At 46.2% G+C, this 15290-nt stretch overlaps 1 protein-coding gene across 2 annotated transcripts in view; it reads right to left on the reverse strand.

The window, feature by feature from the left end:
- Pld1 (phospholipase D1) overlaps window positions 1-3982 on the reverse strand; it is a 206165-nt gene extending 202183 nt beyond the window's left edge. The window contains exons 1-2 of one of the 2 annotated variants that reach the window (XM_087899627.1): window positions 3836-3922; window positions 2752-2881 (exon numbers count right to left, since the gene is read on the reverse strand). The gene's annotated coding sequence lies outside the window, so the exon portion shown is untranslated. Of the gene's footprint in view, window positions 1-2751; window positions 2882-3835 lie in introns of both variants that reach the window. The other variant, XM_087899626.1, reaches the window with a different exon arrangement.
- Window positions 3983-15290: the final 11308 nt, after the last annotated feature.

The raw sequence follows: 15290 nt of genomic DNA on the forward strand, positions 1-15290 counted from the left end.
CGGGGACCAGATTTGAACCTGCACTGTGAGTTCAGGGCAGACACGGCTTTATAACGCATTCCCACTGAACCATGTGATGCAATGCATCTGATTCCCTATTCTAATCAGAAATGTCCCAGGCTTACTGGATGCTGAGGTTCTGCTTCTCATCTGAACCCTGAAACATCTCTTAACCAACACCTTAGTAAATAAGTTTTCCTTGTGCTGTTGAGACTTACAGGACTGTAAACATAAAACCTGGCCTCCCATAGGACAGCTCTCTGTACACAATGACTCAGAGGAGCCACAGGTTTAAAGACCATATCACATGTGCTGGGTTCTCTGACACTATCTTTAGCATATCGCTGGGGAGGACAGGAAATTGCTAAACCCAGCAACTTGCTTAATCAGAAAGGTCTTTGGGTACTAAAAATGTGCCATGGTTTGGGCCATGCATGGTGTGAATTGGTCTCACTGTACTGCTAAAGGGGACAAAGTGACTGAGATTGTGTTGTTGTTTTTACGTCTCCAGAGGAGGAAGTACTAAGAATAACTCCCTTCCCTTTTCCTACCCCTAGATAGGCTCACAAAGTGCTCCCACCACAAACTCAAATTAGCTTACCAACTGACCTTCAAGCAAGCTTCCTTACTCCATCTGTCTGGTTATGCCTTTCTCATTCCTCTTTAAATGTGAATGTCTTGCTGACAAAGTAGCTTTATTGATAGAGTGTTCACCTAGCACATACAACACAAAACAGATATGGTGGTGCATGCCTGTCATCCCAGCACTTAGGGGGTGCACAGGTATGGTGGTGCATGACTGTGAGTCCAGCACTTAGGGGGTGCATAGGTATGGTGGTGCTTGCCTGTAATCCCAGCACTTGGGGTGCACAGGTATGGTGGTGCATGCCTGTAATCCCAGCACTTGGGGTGCACAGGTCTGGTGGTGCATGCCTATAATCCCAACACTCGGGGTGCACAGGTATGGTGGTGCATGCCTGCAGTCCCAGCACTCAAGGGGTGCACAGGTATGGTGGTGCATACCTGTGAGCCCAGCACTCAGGGGGTGCATAGGTATGGTGGTGCATGACTGTGAGCCCAGCACTCAGGGGGGTGCGCAGGTATGGTGGTGCATGCCTGTAATCCCAGCACTCAGGGGGTACACAGGTATGGTGGTGCATGCCTGCGGTCCCAGCACTCAGGGGGTGCACAGGTATGGTGGTGCATGCCTGCGGTCCCAGCACTCAGGGGGTGCACAGGTATGGTGGTGCATGCCTGCAGTCCCAGCACTCAAGGGGTGCACAGGTATGGTGGTGCATGCCTGCAGGCCCAGCACTCAAGGGGTGCACAGGTATGGTGGTGCATGCCTGCAGTCCCAGCACTCAAGGGGTGCACAGGTATGGTGGTGCATGCCTGTGAGCCCAGCACTCAGGGGGTGCACAGGTATGGTGGTGCATGCCTGCGGTCCCAGCACTCAGGGGGTGCACAGGTACGGTGGTGCATGCCTGCAGTCCCAGCACTCAGGGGGGTGCACAGGTATGGTGGTGCATGCCTGCGGTCCCAGCACTCAGGGGGTGCACAGGTATGGTGGTGCATGCCTGCGGTCCCAGCACTCAGGGGGTGCACAGGTACGGTGGTGCATGCCTGCAGTCCCAGCACTCAGGGGGTGCACAGGTATGGTGGTGCATGCCTGCGGTCCCAGCACTCAGGGGGTGCACAGGTATGGCCATCTTCACTCACATAGTGAGTTTCAGGGTTGTACAAGAAACCCTACCTCAAAACAACATTTTTCAAGTGCATTTCTTTAAAGCTTTGAAAAAAGAATCTGACCTCACTCAGTGAGAAAACTGAAACTTGCAATGTAGCCATCATTATTAAAGTGTTATTAATCCCTGCAAGGAAGCTGGGAGGTTTTGGGGAATGGAGATGGATGATAGCCCAGGGACTGAACTGCATTGAGTGCAACCAAACATCTATATTTACATTGTTGAGATGGCAAAGTCACGTGTGTATTTTGACAAAATAAAAGTAAAACATAAAACTTTTTCAAAACCTGTGGAAATGGGACTGGAGTTGGCTCAGCAGTTAAGGTACATACATAGTGCCCTCGCAAAGGACCTAGTTCAGTTCTTCACACCCAGCTTAGGCAACACCCTCTTCTGGCCTTCTTAGGCATCAGCACTCAAATGCACATATCCACACCAAGACAAACGCATTCACATAACTAAATATGAATAACTAAATAAATTAAAATAAAATAAATCTTTAAAATACACTGAAGTTAAAGGTTGATGAATATTGTCACTGTGATGTTTTTATTATACAGGGTTACATAAGACCACTTGTAATTTTAGATTAAGAAATACATGCTAAGTAAACTTCTAATGAGTGGGATTCCACATTAACTATATGCTACTCATGTATTTATCGGTAAATCAATAAACCTAAGTGAGCCTGTAGGGAACTTAACACGGGTGTCTGCAGACACTGTAATGCCAGAAACAAGCCAGCAAGGAGGCCACCCCCTCAAAACCTTTCACTGCTCCCTTTTTATTTGGAAAGCTAATTGTACTGGCTCATAAAAACTCAGATACTAGCTTACATAACAATTTAAAAGGTCCCCACACATCCTTCAAATGCAGCTTACAAATTCACTTGTGTGTCCCAAAGCACTGGCTATGGAAAGAAATGCTTGCATAAAGAGTTACACAGAATAGTTCAAACTGGATCCCTGATCTCTTCGGGCTTGCCTTAGCAGCGCCACTAACATACCTGGCTTGAAGGGTCTCTGATGTTCCTGGTAGTTTAGTCTCCAGGGACCCTTGGAAAGTCATCCGGAGTTGGCCAAGCTGAAACTGGTGGGCCTGGCTAATTAACAGATCTGTTCTTTCCATGGACAGACCTAGAAATGGTCAAATGCGACACTCCTGTGGTCCTTAAGATTGCCCTTGTATTTTGAGCTTCAGGAAGGAAGAAGGCAGTGATCTGAGAAGGGGGTTTGGGGCGGGGGGGGGGGGGGGGGGAGATGGACAAACAGGTGTGGCAGGTAGCCCCAGGGTAACGGGGTAGGGCCTGGCAAAAATCCTAAAAAAATTCTGACCAGTGATCCCTGCACTTGAGAGGTGGAGGCAGGACAACAGAAATCAAGGTCTCATCCTCTGTTACATAGACTTTGAGGGCAGCCTGGGCTACAGAAAACTGTTTCAAACAAACAGTCCCACAGCTTGGAGGACCTCGCTCCCTGAGAACTGTCTCAAATTATCTTGGGTCAAAGCTAAAATAACAACCCCCTAACACAGGCCCTGCCCTTAGTTGTCACGCTTGTCCCTCCACTTCAACGCTGCACATCTTTGGCCGCGAGGCAGCAGCTGTGTGGCTAAGCGCCCGGGACTGTGCTTCAGCGGGACTCTAAGCCGCTGGAATGCAGCACTTCCTGGTTGGCCCGGGATGTTGGTGCCATCGCCATCCCCTTCAGACCACAGAGCTAAGGAGCTCTGGGAGCCAGAGACATCTAGTTAGAGGGAGCGTACAGACCCACTGCACCCCGGCCCAGGGAAGTGGGGTGGGGTGCATCCTGCAGAGCTCCCCGGGGATCTCCAGGGACTTGAGGATAAAGTGGGTCTAGGGCACCAGCAGCTGACCCGGCTCTGAGCTCCGGGCAGCGGTCCTCGCCTGCGGCCACAGTGTGCACCACTCATCGCTAGCACAGACATTGCAGGAATTAAGACTATGGGGAGGGGGGGTGGGGTCCCGGGGGACCTCCTGGGGTCCGTTCCAAGAGGCCAGGACGAAGCGCCGAGGCCGGGACGCCCTGCGGGCTAGGAAATCCTGCAAGCCTGGCTCCAGCGGCTCCTACCTGTGGGCTTGGGGCGCTGGCACACCCTCTGCGGCGGCGGCTTCGGGGCTCCCCGCGCAGCTGGAGCAACTAGGGCGGCTGGAGGAGGGGAAGGCGCGAGGACTCGCCGCCCGGAACTCGCCAACCCGTCTGCTGGGTGGGGCGGGGCGGCGCCGGTCAGCCGCGTTACAGAGCCTCTGCCGCCGGCCTTTCTACACGCCTCGGTTCTTAAACTTTCTTCTCCCCAAGTTTCCTAACTCGGCCGCAGTTATCCGCAGGGCGCACGCTAGCGTTCTTCTTACCTAGTTCACTTCCCTAATCTCTGAGTCCAGTCCTTGTCTATGATATCTAGTCGCCAGATCTGGCCGCGTGTTAGAAGCAAGCAGCTAGCCAAATGGTGAAATATTCCTGGCCTGAAGCTACATACTTAACTAGGGGCATTGTGGAGGTCAACTGTGACCTCCTTGCAAACCAACGGTCGGTGTTATTGCCTGTTTACAAGAAAGGAAACTGAGTCTGCAAAGAATGGAGTAAGCAGCCTGGTCCGCCCAGCTAAGACTGCCTTACTCCCTGCCCATCCCCGCTCCAGGGAGTGTGTGTGTGTGTGTGTGTGTGTGTGTGTGTGCGCGCGCGCGCGCGCGCGCGTCTGTGAGTGTGCGTGTGTGTGCATTTGGTCGGGTGTTTTTTTTGTTTGTTTTGTTTTGTTTTGGTGTTGTCGTTGCTGTTTGTAGATGGCTCTCTGCTGTATACCTGGTTGGCTATGAGGACCAGGTGGGGCTCAAACAATTACACACTGCCCTCACACCTCACACCCACACTTCTCTGTCCCATTTGCCATCGGCTGGGTGTAATCCAGAAATCTTAATGGGAAAACTAAAACTAAAATGGGGGGGAAGACTGAGAGGCTCCCATCACACCTACAGAGCTGTCCAAATGGCAATTTTGCTATTTAGCCCACTTAAGAGAGTCGTCATCAAGAGAACACCAGCGGCCATGTGGTTTGAATAGAAGCCCTTCTGGAATATAATTTTGAATACAGGTCAGTTCCAAGTTGGTTGCACAACACTGCACCCAGACAGTGCCCAAAGATGTGATGGTCCCCGTTCATTAAACTGCTAATGCTGTTGGCCTTTTGCAACTGTTTATTGGCAGTGAGCCAGACCCAGTTACATAATATCTTTCTGTGCTCACGACACTGCTTGAAATGAAAAATATAATATTTCAGTGCAGCCAGAGGAGGTGAAATTACAGTGTGGGCTCAGCTTTCCTGTAAGCGGCAACCGCCAGCCCTCTGCATTCCTCTCTTTTGAGCACATCGTTTCGGAAGATCGAGGACCTCACTCTTTCCTTGTTGACATAAATATTGATGGCTTTTGAATCCTATGATTCTGACAGATTTTTGCAATTATATGCACAGTCTTCTGAGAAACAGGGGATTGCCTAAGAGGAGTTTGGCAAGACTCTGACAAGCATGTGGCTGAAAGGCTCCGTGAGCCTCCTTCCTCCCTCTCCCTGGCTCATTAGTCTCAGGGATTTGAGAAGCACAGGCCCATGAGCCACTGCACTCTTACAAGCTTGTCTTTAATTAATGTGAGATGTTTAAGCACCAAGCTAGAAAATTACATTCCGATTTCTAAAAAGTCATCATTGAAACGTTTGGCATTAATACGTAACAATAGGTCTTTCCGTTAACTGAGACTATAAAATAAGACAGTACTGTACAAGAACCAGAATTCTGCCCCTCTATCACCCAGCAAGGAAGTGAGGCTGTAGCTAACATAAATTTTAGACACATACTAGAATTCCAAAGGTTGTTGCTACTGTCCTCAGAGATTTTGTGATGGTTATTTCTTTTCATGGGTGTCAAGCAAAAAATAATTGACTAAGAAAATTCTAGACTACCAGCACTGGAGAAGACTTTGAGACTTACCTGGGTGGGGGGAGGGGAGATTAAGAAATTCTGTCTCATCTACTGTGATGCTTACTCTTCATTGTCAACCTGATTAGATGTAGAATGGCCATCCAATAACACCTCTGGGGGTGCAAGGTGGGGCGGTGAGGACATTTCCAGGAAGGTTTTACACAGAGGGAAGTCCTGCTATAAATGTGGTGGCACCATTCCTTGGGGTCCTGACTGGACAGACCTAGAATGGAGCTGGACGTCTGCCATCATCTGGCTCTGCTTCAGGACTTCAGGACAATGTGACCAGCTGTCCATGCCACCATGCCTTCCCTGCCATAGTGGATTGTACACCTCAAACTGTGAGCCAGATGAACACTTCTTCTTTTCAGCAGCTTCTTGGCAGGTGACCTCAAGGAGAAAAACAACTAATACACATGTTTACCTCAGAGCTGGGGCTTTTAATCACACCTGTTTTCTTTCCTAAATCTTTTAAAACTTTCACCTTTTCTTCTGAATATAAAAATACTATATGTTTACTTCATAATGTTTGCATTGTATTCTGCAAACATAGAAAGTTTTTGGAGGCTCTAGGAACAATTTCAATGAAGAAATTACTTTTTTGATGTGCTAAAAAGACTTAGAAGTTGAACATGTCATCTCAACTCATAGCATATAGCAAAATCTAAAACTGTTTGTTAATATAAACTTGACTGGATGGTTTACTTCCAGTGAATTCATAGATGGCATTGTCTGTACAAAACAGACACAGACGGAGAATGGGAGCTTTGGGGTCTATCTCAGACAATGATCTCTGTCTTAAGAGTTTTATTTCTGTGAAGAGAAACCATGATCACAGCAACTCTTATCAAGGAAAACATTTAATTGGGGCTGGCTTACAGTTCAGAGGTTTTATCCATTATCCTCATGATGAGAAGCATGGCAACGTGCAGGCAGACATAGTGTTTGAGAAGGAGTCAAGAGTTATACATCTGAACTGGCAGACAGTAGGAAGAGAGAAAGTCACTGGGCCTGGGCCTGACTTCATCTTCTGCTGTGGGACAATGGTCTTGTAACCTGTCACTTATATTGTACTGTTTTAATAAAACACTGATTGGCCAATAGCCAGGCAAAAAGTAAAGATGTGGCAACCAAGCAGAAAGTAGAGTAGAACAGAATTCTGGGAAGAGAAGAGATTAAGTCTGCAATTGTCACCCAGACACAGAGGAAGCAAGATGAGAATGCCTCACTGGTAAAAAGTACCAAGCCATGTGGCTAAGACAGATAAAAATTATAGGCTAATATAAGATGTAAGAAAGAATTATTAAGAAGCCTGAGCTAATAGGCCAACCAGTTTATAATTAATGCAGGCCTCTGTGTGTTGTTTTGGGACTGAACAACTGTGGGACTGGACAGGACAAACATCTTTGTCAACAAGCTCCTGAAACCTCAAAGCAAACCCCAGTGGCATACTTCCTGTAACAAGGTCACACCTACCCCAACAAGACCACAAGTCTCAATCTATTCTCTGAGCCTACCTGGGACAGTTTCATTCACACCACCACAATTCTGCCCCCTGGCCCCCGTAGCCTTGTAGCCATATCATAATGCAAAATGCATTTAGTCCAACTTCAAAGTTCCCATAGTCTACCACTATGTAAAAGTCTACAGTTCAAAGTCTCTGATATTCATGACAATCTCTTAATTACAATCCCTTGTAAAATCAAAATGAAAAAAACAGATCGCATACTTCCAACAAACAAAGGCATAAAATAACGATTACCATTCCAAAAGGGAGGAAAGGGGCACAGTGAGGAAACACTGGACTTAAACAAGACCAAGACTCCAAACTCTGCATCTCCATGTGTGATGTCAGAGCTCTCTTCAGATCTCCAACTCCTTTTAGCTTTTCTGACTGCAACACACTTCTTCCTCTTGTGCTGGTCCACTCACTGTTAGCAGCTCTCCTCAGCAGGTCCCATGACTCTGGCATCTCCAACAAGGAGTCTCCAAGATAGTCCGGGCTTCACCTTCACACAAAAGCTTCCTGGGCCTCCACGAAGAGACACCCCAACATGTGACTGGCCTTAGACGCTTTCCTTAATTGCAAAGGGCTATTCCATAAACCCTTTCTTCTATCCTTGACTCTAAAGTCATAACAATGTGGCCAAAGCTGCCAAGTTCTACTGCTTGCTGGAACTGCAACATGACCTCCTTGCTCAATCAAATCTTTACCAGTTTTATTTTCCATGGTTTCCTTCACTGCCTACGCTTGGCTGTTCTGGAACTGGTCTGTAGACCAGGCTAGCCTCAGACTCAAAGATCTGACAGCCTCTATCTTTGGAGTGCTGCTATTAAAGACACGCAATACCACACCCAGCTCTAAGTTTTACTTTAACTCCTTTTCACACATTGGAAATTGAGCTGGGTAGGATCTTGCCCTAAGGTCACTACTCCTGCTATTCCATGTCTTAATCTACCAATCTCCTTGAACACAGAAATTAGCTCCATTCCACTTCCTGGTGCTCTTTTTCTCCTCAAGTTGCACATTTTCCTGCTCTTTTTCATTATAAATATGTGTAAGAATGATCACTAATAACCACACAACAGAGTCTATACACTAGGCTATGTTGAGATTTCCTCTGCCAGTGAAATTAATCCAAATCTCTTCACTTTAACCTCAGGCAAATTCTTTGGACACTGGGCAAAAAAGCAGCTACCTTCTTCATCAAAAAATAACACAAGAACAATCTCTTGGCCACAGATTACAATTCTTCCTCTCTGAAACATTCTGAGCCAGCCCCCCACAGTTTATCAGATCACATTCAGCCCCACTGTCTTCCACTAGTTTGGCCCATTAAACAGCACTTAGTGTTTAACTGCTTTTCTAATCCACAATCCCAAGATCTATATTCCTTCAAACAAAAGCATGGTCAGGCCCATCACAACAATACCCCAGTCCCTGGCAATGGGTTGGCGGCCTCCTGATAATAGGTTACTCTATTGATGCAGTAAGCCAAGTAAAGCCAAATTGAAAAGGTATAACAACAGATTTATTTGAGCAAAACAACTCCCAGGTGGGTTCTCCAGTCCCAGAGACCAAAGCCAGAGAAGCTGCTACATGTCAGAACTAAAGGAAGGAGACTTTATAGGTTGTAGGCAAGAAGTGATGACGTTTCCACCATGAGCTGGGTTTGTGTCCAAGTATGGTCAAAAGTTCAACAGTTTAGGTGGAATTGGGAGGGTGGGCTGGTAACTTCAGAGGAGTAAGCTGCAGTAGCTGCCAAGAATGCTGAACTGGGCTTTTTGGCCCTTTTCCTTTGTTCAGAGACTCTCTGGGTGGGTGAGGTTTAGAGAGAGAGAGAGACAGGAATGGGGCTTTCAGGATCATGCCAGAGGTGAGCCAGGGGCTCCAACCAAACACCTAGTACCAACTTCTGTCTTAGGACTTCTATTGCTATGAAGAGACACCAGGACCATGGAAACTCTTAAAAAGGAAAACATTTTATTTTGGTGTCTTACTTACAGTTCAGAAATTTAGTCCATTATCGTCATGATGGGAAACAAGGCATCATGCAGGCAGACATGGTACTAAACAAGGAGCTGAGAGTTCTCTGTCTTGACCCAAAGGCAACAGGAAGTGATCTGAGTCACTGAGAGTTAAGCAAATCTGAGACCTTGAAACCCATCCCCACCGTTGTAAAATCGATGGGAGAGGGACCTTGGTGGCCACCCACTGGAGGTGAGAGAGAGAGAGAGAGAGAGAGAGAGAGAGAGGCGCAGAGATCAGCCTGCCTCTTCAGAGAAGCTGCAGTGAACAAGAAGAAATGGGCAGAGCTTGTTTCTTAAAGGGACCTTTTGTACCTGCGAACAGAGCCTTGTAGGTAGATTACATAGTGACCTATAGCCAGTTGTAGAGCCCTGGGCTAAGTATTTCCCTGAGTACTGGCAAGTGCATCCTGCTAGGTGACAGGGAGCAGGCCAGTATAATGCCTGAATGCTAACTAACACCCACAGTGATATACTTTCTCCAACAAGGCCATATCTACTCCAGCAAAACCATACCTCCTAATAGTACCAATCCCTTTGGGGGTCATTTTCTTCCAAACCACCACAGAGACCTTCATGGGAAAAACTGGGGGACACAGTAATTCTTCAGGAAAAACCAATTTAATCAAAATAATATACAATCCCCATATGTACATTCATTATTAATACTTGGTAATATTTCTTTTAAGTTTATTTCTGTACATAAGTGTTGCAACCATAGCACACTGCTATACAGACTATTTGAATCATTTTATCTCACTATTTACAAATTAAGTTTTCTAATTGTCATTAAACTTTGCTTACATACAGAATTTTGGTTGAAGAGTCTAACTACCTCCTCTTGTTTTCTATAAGACTTTCAGGATTGTGTACAGTTTATAAACGATGCTGGGACAAACACAAGATTTATCCCTGGGGCAAGATCTCTTAACTCTTCAGGTAGATTATTAAAAGAAAAGCAACACAGATAAACATTTCAAAGACTCAGTGATACTGCAAAAATACTCTCCAAAGCCAGACCTGATGGTGCTTGACTGTGATCCTAACACTTGGGAGGTGGTGGTGGGAGCCTCAGGAGTTCAAGGTCACCCTCAGTTATCTATTGAGTTCCAAGCTAGCCTGGGCTTCGTGAGACCCTGTCTCAAAATAACTGTAAATCAAACAAGTGAGATAACTCAGCCGCTGAAGGTATCCATGATCAAACCTGCTGAACTGAATGCAACCCTGGGGAAAGGTGTCCTCTGACCTCCACATGTGATAGTGTTTCCACACCTGCAGCATGGCACATTCTCTCTCTCTCTCTCTCTCTCTCTCTCTCTCTCTCTCTCTCTCTCTCTCCCTCCCTCCCTCCCTCTAAATAAAAAATGTCAGAAAACCTTGAAACACAACCAATCAACATATACACAAGTAAGTTGGTCATCCTGCTGAACGTCTGTGATTTCCATGGAGAAGCAGAGGTGGGCAGGAGGATGTGCGAGCAGTGTGGTCTGTACAGTGAGTTCCAGGCCAGCCAGAGTCATAGTAGGATGCTGTCTCAAAGGAAAGGAAGGAAGAGAGGGAGGGAGGGAGGGAGGGAGGGAGGGAGGGAGGGAGGGAGGGAGGGAAGAAGGGAAGGAGGGAGGGAGGGAGGGAGAGAGGGAGGGAGGGAGGGAGGGAGGGAGGGATTTGGTTGCTGTTCCCCGTTTGAGTAGAGGATTGTGATCTGTGAGACTACCCCTAAATAAATAACTCTTTATTTTACTCAGTTTCGAGCTAGTGTGAGATTTCTTTTCAGTGTTCATCTTCATTCTGGTATTGTCATTCACCTGCCTTACCCTGATTCTGAACCCCTGATACCTTTTTCCTTCAGACACGGAGAGTCTGCATCCATTGCTTGTCCCCAGTACTCACTCTGCATAATCTTCGTGATCCCAAGTCATCCATCCCACAAAATAACAACCATTCATTGCCCTTCCTCCCTCCTTCCTTCCTTTCTGCCTGTGTGCCTGCCCTCCTGTCTTGGTTACTGTTCTGTTGCTATGAAGAGACTCATGACAAGGCAGCTTATGGAAGGAAGCATTTAAGTAGTGGCGTCTTTACAGTTTCAGAGGATTCATCCATGATCACCATGGCAGGAACCTGGCATGACCCTGAGGCAGTAGATGAGAACTTACATCAGAGCCACAAGTAAAAGGGAGAGAGGAGAGAGAGAGAGAGAGAGAGAGAGAGAGAGAGAGAGAGAGAGAGAGAGAATGGCCCTGGTACAGGCTTTTGACACCTCAAAATCCTCCTCTAGTGGCACGCCTACTCTAGCAAGGCGCCATCCACTCCAACAAGCTCATACCTCCTAATCCTTCCCAAACAGTTCTGCTAATGGAGGCCAAGAATTCTATGGGGGTCACTCTCATTCAAATTACCACACCTACTTTATCCTTTTATTCACTCACAAGCATTTAATTATTAATGGCAGTCAAGGGGCTAGCAGCGTGGTTCAGTGACAGCATGTCTGCCCAGTGCACAGGGAGCCCCAGCACTGCATAAACCAGAAGTGAAACACCTGGTGGAGCCCAGCACCCAGGAGACAGGAGAATCTCAAGTTCAGGGTTATCTGTGGCTACACAGCAAGTTTGCCTGGGGTTATGTGTATCCAGAAACAATGTTAATTAATTGGGCAATACATACCTGTTTATCTGTGGACACAGGGTGTAGAGCAAGATGTCTGATCCTCAGCCATCAGCTAATGTGAGTCACTTCAACCACAAGGGCATGCAGAATGAAAAAGAATCACATGCTTAGAACTAAGCTTTAAAAAGAAAGAAACAGGGGGCTGGAGAGATGGCTCAGTGGTTAAGAGCATTGCCTGCTCTTCCAAAGGTCCTGAGTTCAAATCCCAGCAACCACATGGTGGCTCACAACCATCTGTAATGGTTGCAGACGTACACACAGACAGAATATTGTATACATAATAAATAAATAAATGTTTAAAAAGAAAGAAAGAAAGAAACAACTATGAAAAAGATCAATTAAAAAAAAGATTCAGAGATATTGAGAAATGGTGCACATATTGCCAGGGTGTGGGGAGGGTCCTGGCTCAGTAACACCATTTTAGCCTCCTGCAGATCGTTTGTACAGTTCCTAAATTCGTGGAGTAGCAGGGAGCTTGTGGGATGTCAATCATGTGACACCAGGCTTCCAAAAGTCATAGGTGTGTCAGAGAGGGATGTCTTTTAGTCACTCACAGTCAACCCTAAGAATGTATTACAATCATCCAACTCCCCCATCTGACGACAGTTCAATGTCTCCAGCTGGTTGTGGTGACATGGGCCTGGATCCCAGAACTTGGGAGGTCCAGGCAGGAGAATAGGGAGTTTAAGATCATCCCAGCCCAATAGGGAATTGTGTTCAGCCTGATCCCTTGAGATTCTTTCTCAAAAACAGATAAATAAACTCACTAGTTCCCAAATTCCTGCTGTTGGCACACTTTTTGAGTTGTGTTTTTATGGATTTGCACAAACTAAATAATTGTTAAGTAAGCAAATATGCATGAAGACATCTAAAAGTGACTAAACTTTTTTAGACCAAAACCAATGTCAATTGGCAAAACAAATGCCAATGTCTTCTACTGCCCTCAAATTGCTGTAAAACGACTGTGATTAATTCCCAGAAAAATGCCATAAAGTGATCAGAGAAAGAAAATATAAGCCATGCTTGATGGTTATCGCCTGTGACCTCAGCTCTTGGAAGGCTGAGGCAGGAGGACTACTAAAGGTTTGAGGTCAGCCTGGATTACACACTGATTTCCAGAACAACCTGAGCTACAGTGTGTGGATTTGACTAACAAAATCAATAATAGGGGCTGGAGAGACAGTACGGAGTTAAGAGCATCTACTGCTCTTGCAGGATACCTGAAGTGCATTCCCAGGACCCAGGTTGGAGAAGAAGCAAGGCCTTCAAGTGTCTCTGGAAAGGGCATCCATGCAGACGGACTAACTTCAAGGGCAGATAAGGAGACACACGATGAGGGTAAAGGCTGGGCACACTCTTTGAGGAAAGGATACCAAGTGTGGTTTGGCATGGAAAGCCCTGGATAGAGAAGCAATGTGATCTGCCTTTGTTTCAGTAGACCATACAGCTAGGCATGGTGGCTCACGCCTGTCGTACTAGCGCCTAGAAAGCCCTGCAGGAGACCCTAAGATGGTTACACATCAGCGTACTCTACGGCTCCTAAGCAAAATGTCTCTGCAAACATTTGTTTGACTTCACACCCTCCAGATTTAGTTCAGATTTAGGAAGTCAGGTTTGTGGCATCAGCAAACGTTTCTAATTCAAACAAAGGCTAGAAATGGTAAAGGTCATACAATTTCCCTTAGTGATGTAAGCGTCTTCCAGGGTTGACCCTGACCCCTGCAAGTGTGCTTTCTGAGCTATTTGGACCTCCAGAGAAACATGGGAAGTGTTTCATTGGCGAACACTCATTAATATCAAGGCAGGAAGAGATCAGCTCCATCTCTGTCATAATTTTCATTTTCCCACATGAATGTGGACCCTGTGGGCACACACAGCTGTGGATGACACCAGTTTTCTCACTTGTGTTTTCAGACGCATGCCCTAAGCTCGGGAGGTGGTCAAGACTACTCTTTTACACAACCCAGCTGAAGCAATAGCACCTCAGTCACTTCTCGGTTTCGGATGAGTTCATGGTACTCCAGGGAATCAGGACTTCCTGTGAATCACGAAATGAAATAGAAGAATGTGTGTCCATGCACACTCACATGCACACATGCGGTGTGTGTGTGTGTGCTTGTGTGTATGTGTGTGTGCGTCTGTGAGTTATCTGACTAACATTTTGACAATTAACTATAATCCCTACCCATACAAGCAGCAGTACCAACAGAATACATAGAGATATACAAATATGGATTTTGGAGACAGTGAGATGACTGAGTGATAAGGGCACTTATTTCTAAACCCAACAACCTGAGTTTAATCCCAGAACCCCACACAGTGAAAGGAGAGAAACAACTCACACACACACACACACACACACACACACACACACACACAAATAAATATAGATTTACTAGGAGGAAGGAAGTGGCTTACACAGTTATAGAGGCTGAGAAGTTCCAAACTGTGCTATTTCTAAATCAAAGACAGGAAAGTTGACTGAGCAGTTCCGGGCAATGGGTATATTCTGACCCATGTCCAACTCTGAGAACAAGACGCACAGGCACCCAAGGACAGAAGATGGAGGTCCCATCTCAGTAAGACTCAAATGGTCATATTCTTGCCATTTTGTTCTTTCTGCTTCAATAGGTTGTATGGTACCCACCAAACTGATGTGTGCTATATAGTTTTATGTCAGTCTGACACAAGCTGGACTCATCTGGAAAGAGGGAACCTAGATTAAGAAAATGCATCCAGGGCTGGAGAGATGGCTCAGAGGTTAAGAGCACTGACTACTCTTCCAGAGGACCCGGGTTCAATTCCCAGCACCCACATGGCAGCTCACAGCTGTCTGAAGATCCAGTTGCAAGGGATCTGACACCTTCACATGCACATAAAATAAAAAAGTTAAATAAATCATAAAAAATGTATAAAAAATAAAAATAAATAAAAATAAAAATAAAAAAGAAAATGCATCCATAAAATAAGATTGTAGGCAAGCCTACAGGGAATTTTCTTAATTAGTGACTGACCTGGGAGAGCCCAGTCCATTGTGGGTGGGGCCATCCCTGGGCTGGTGGTCCACGGTCCTAGAAGAAAGCAGGTTGAGCAAGCCAGGAGGAACAAGCCAGCAAGTAGCACTCTTTCATAGCCTCTGCATCAGCTTCTGCCTCCAGGTGCCTGCCCTGCTTTGGTTCCTGACCTGACTTCCTCCAATGATGAACAGAGATGTGGAAGCATAAGTCAAGTAAACCCTTTCCTCCCTGTCTTAATTAGGGCTTTCATTACTGTGAAGAGACGCCATGACCACAGCACAAAAAGAACGCATTTAATTGCGAAGGCTGGTTTACAGTTTCAGAGGTTCAGTCCATTATCTTCACA

The sequence above is a fragment of the Myodes glareolus genome, chromosome 20 (assembly GCF_982192425.1).
Source record: "Myodes glareolus chromosome 20, mMyoGla1.1, whole genome shotgun sequence".
Classification (NCBI taxonomy): Eukaryota; Metazoa; Chordata; class Mammalia; order Rodentia; family Cricetidae; genus Myodes; species Myodes glareolus.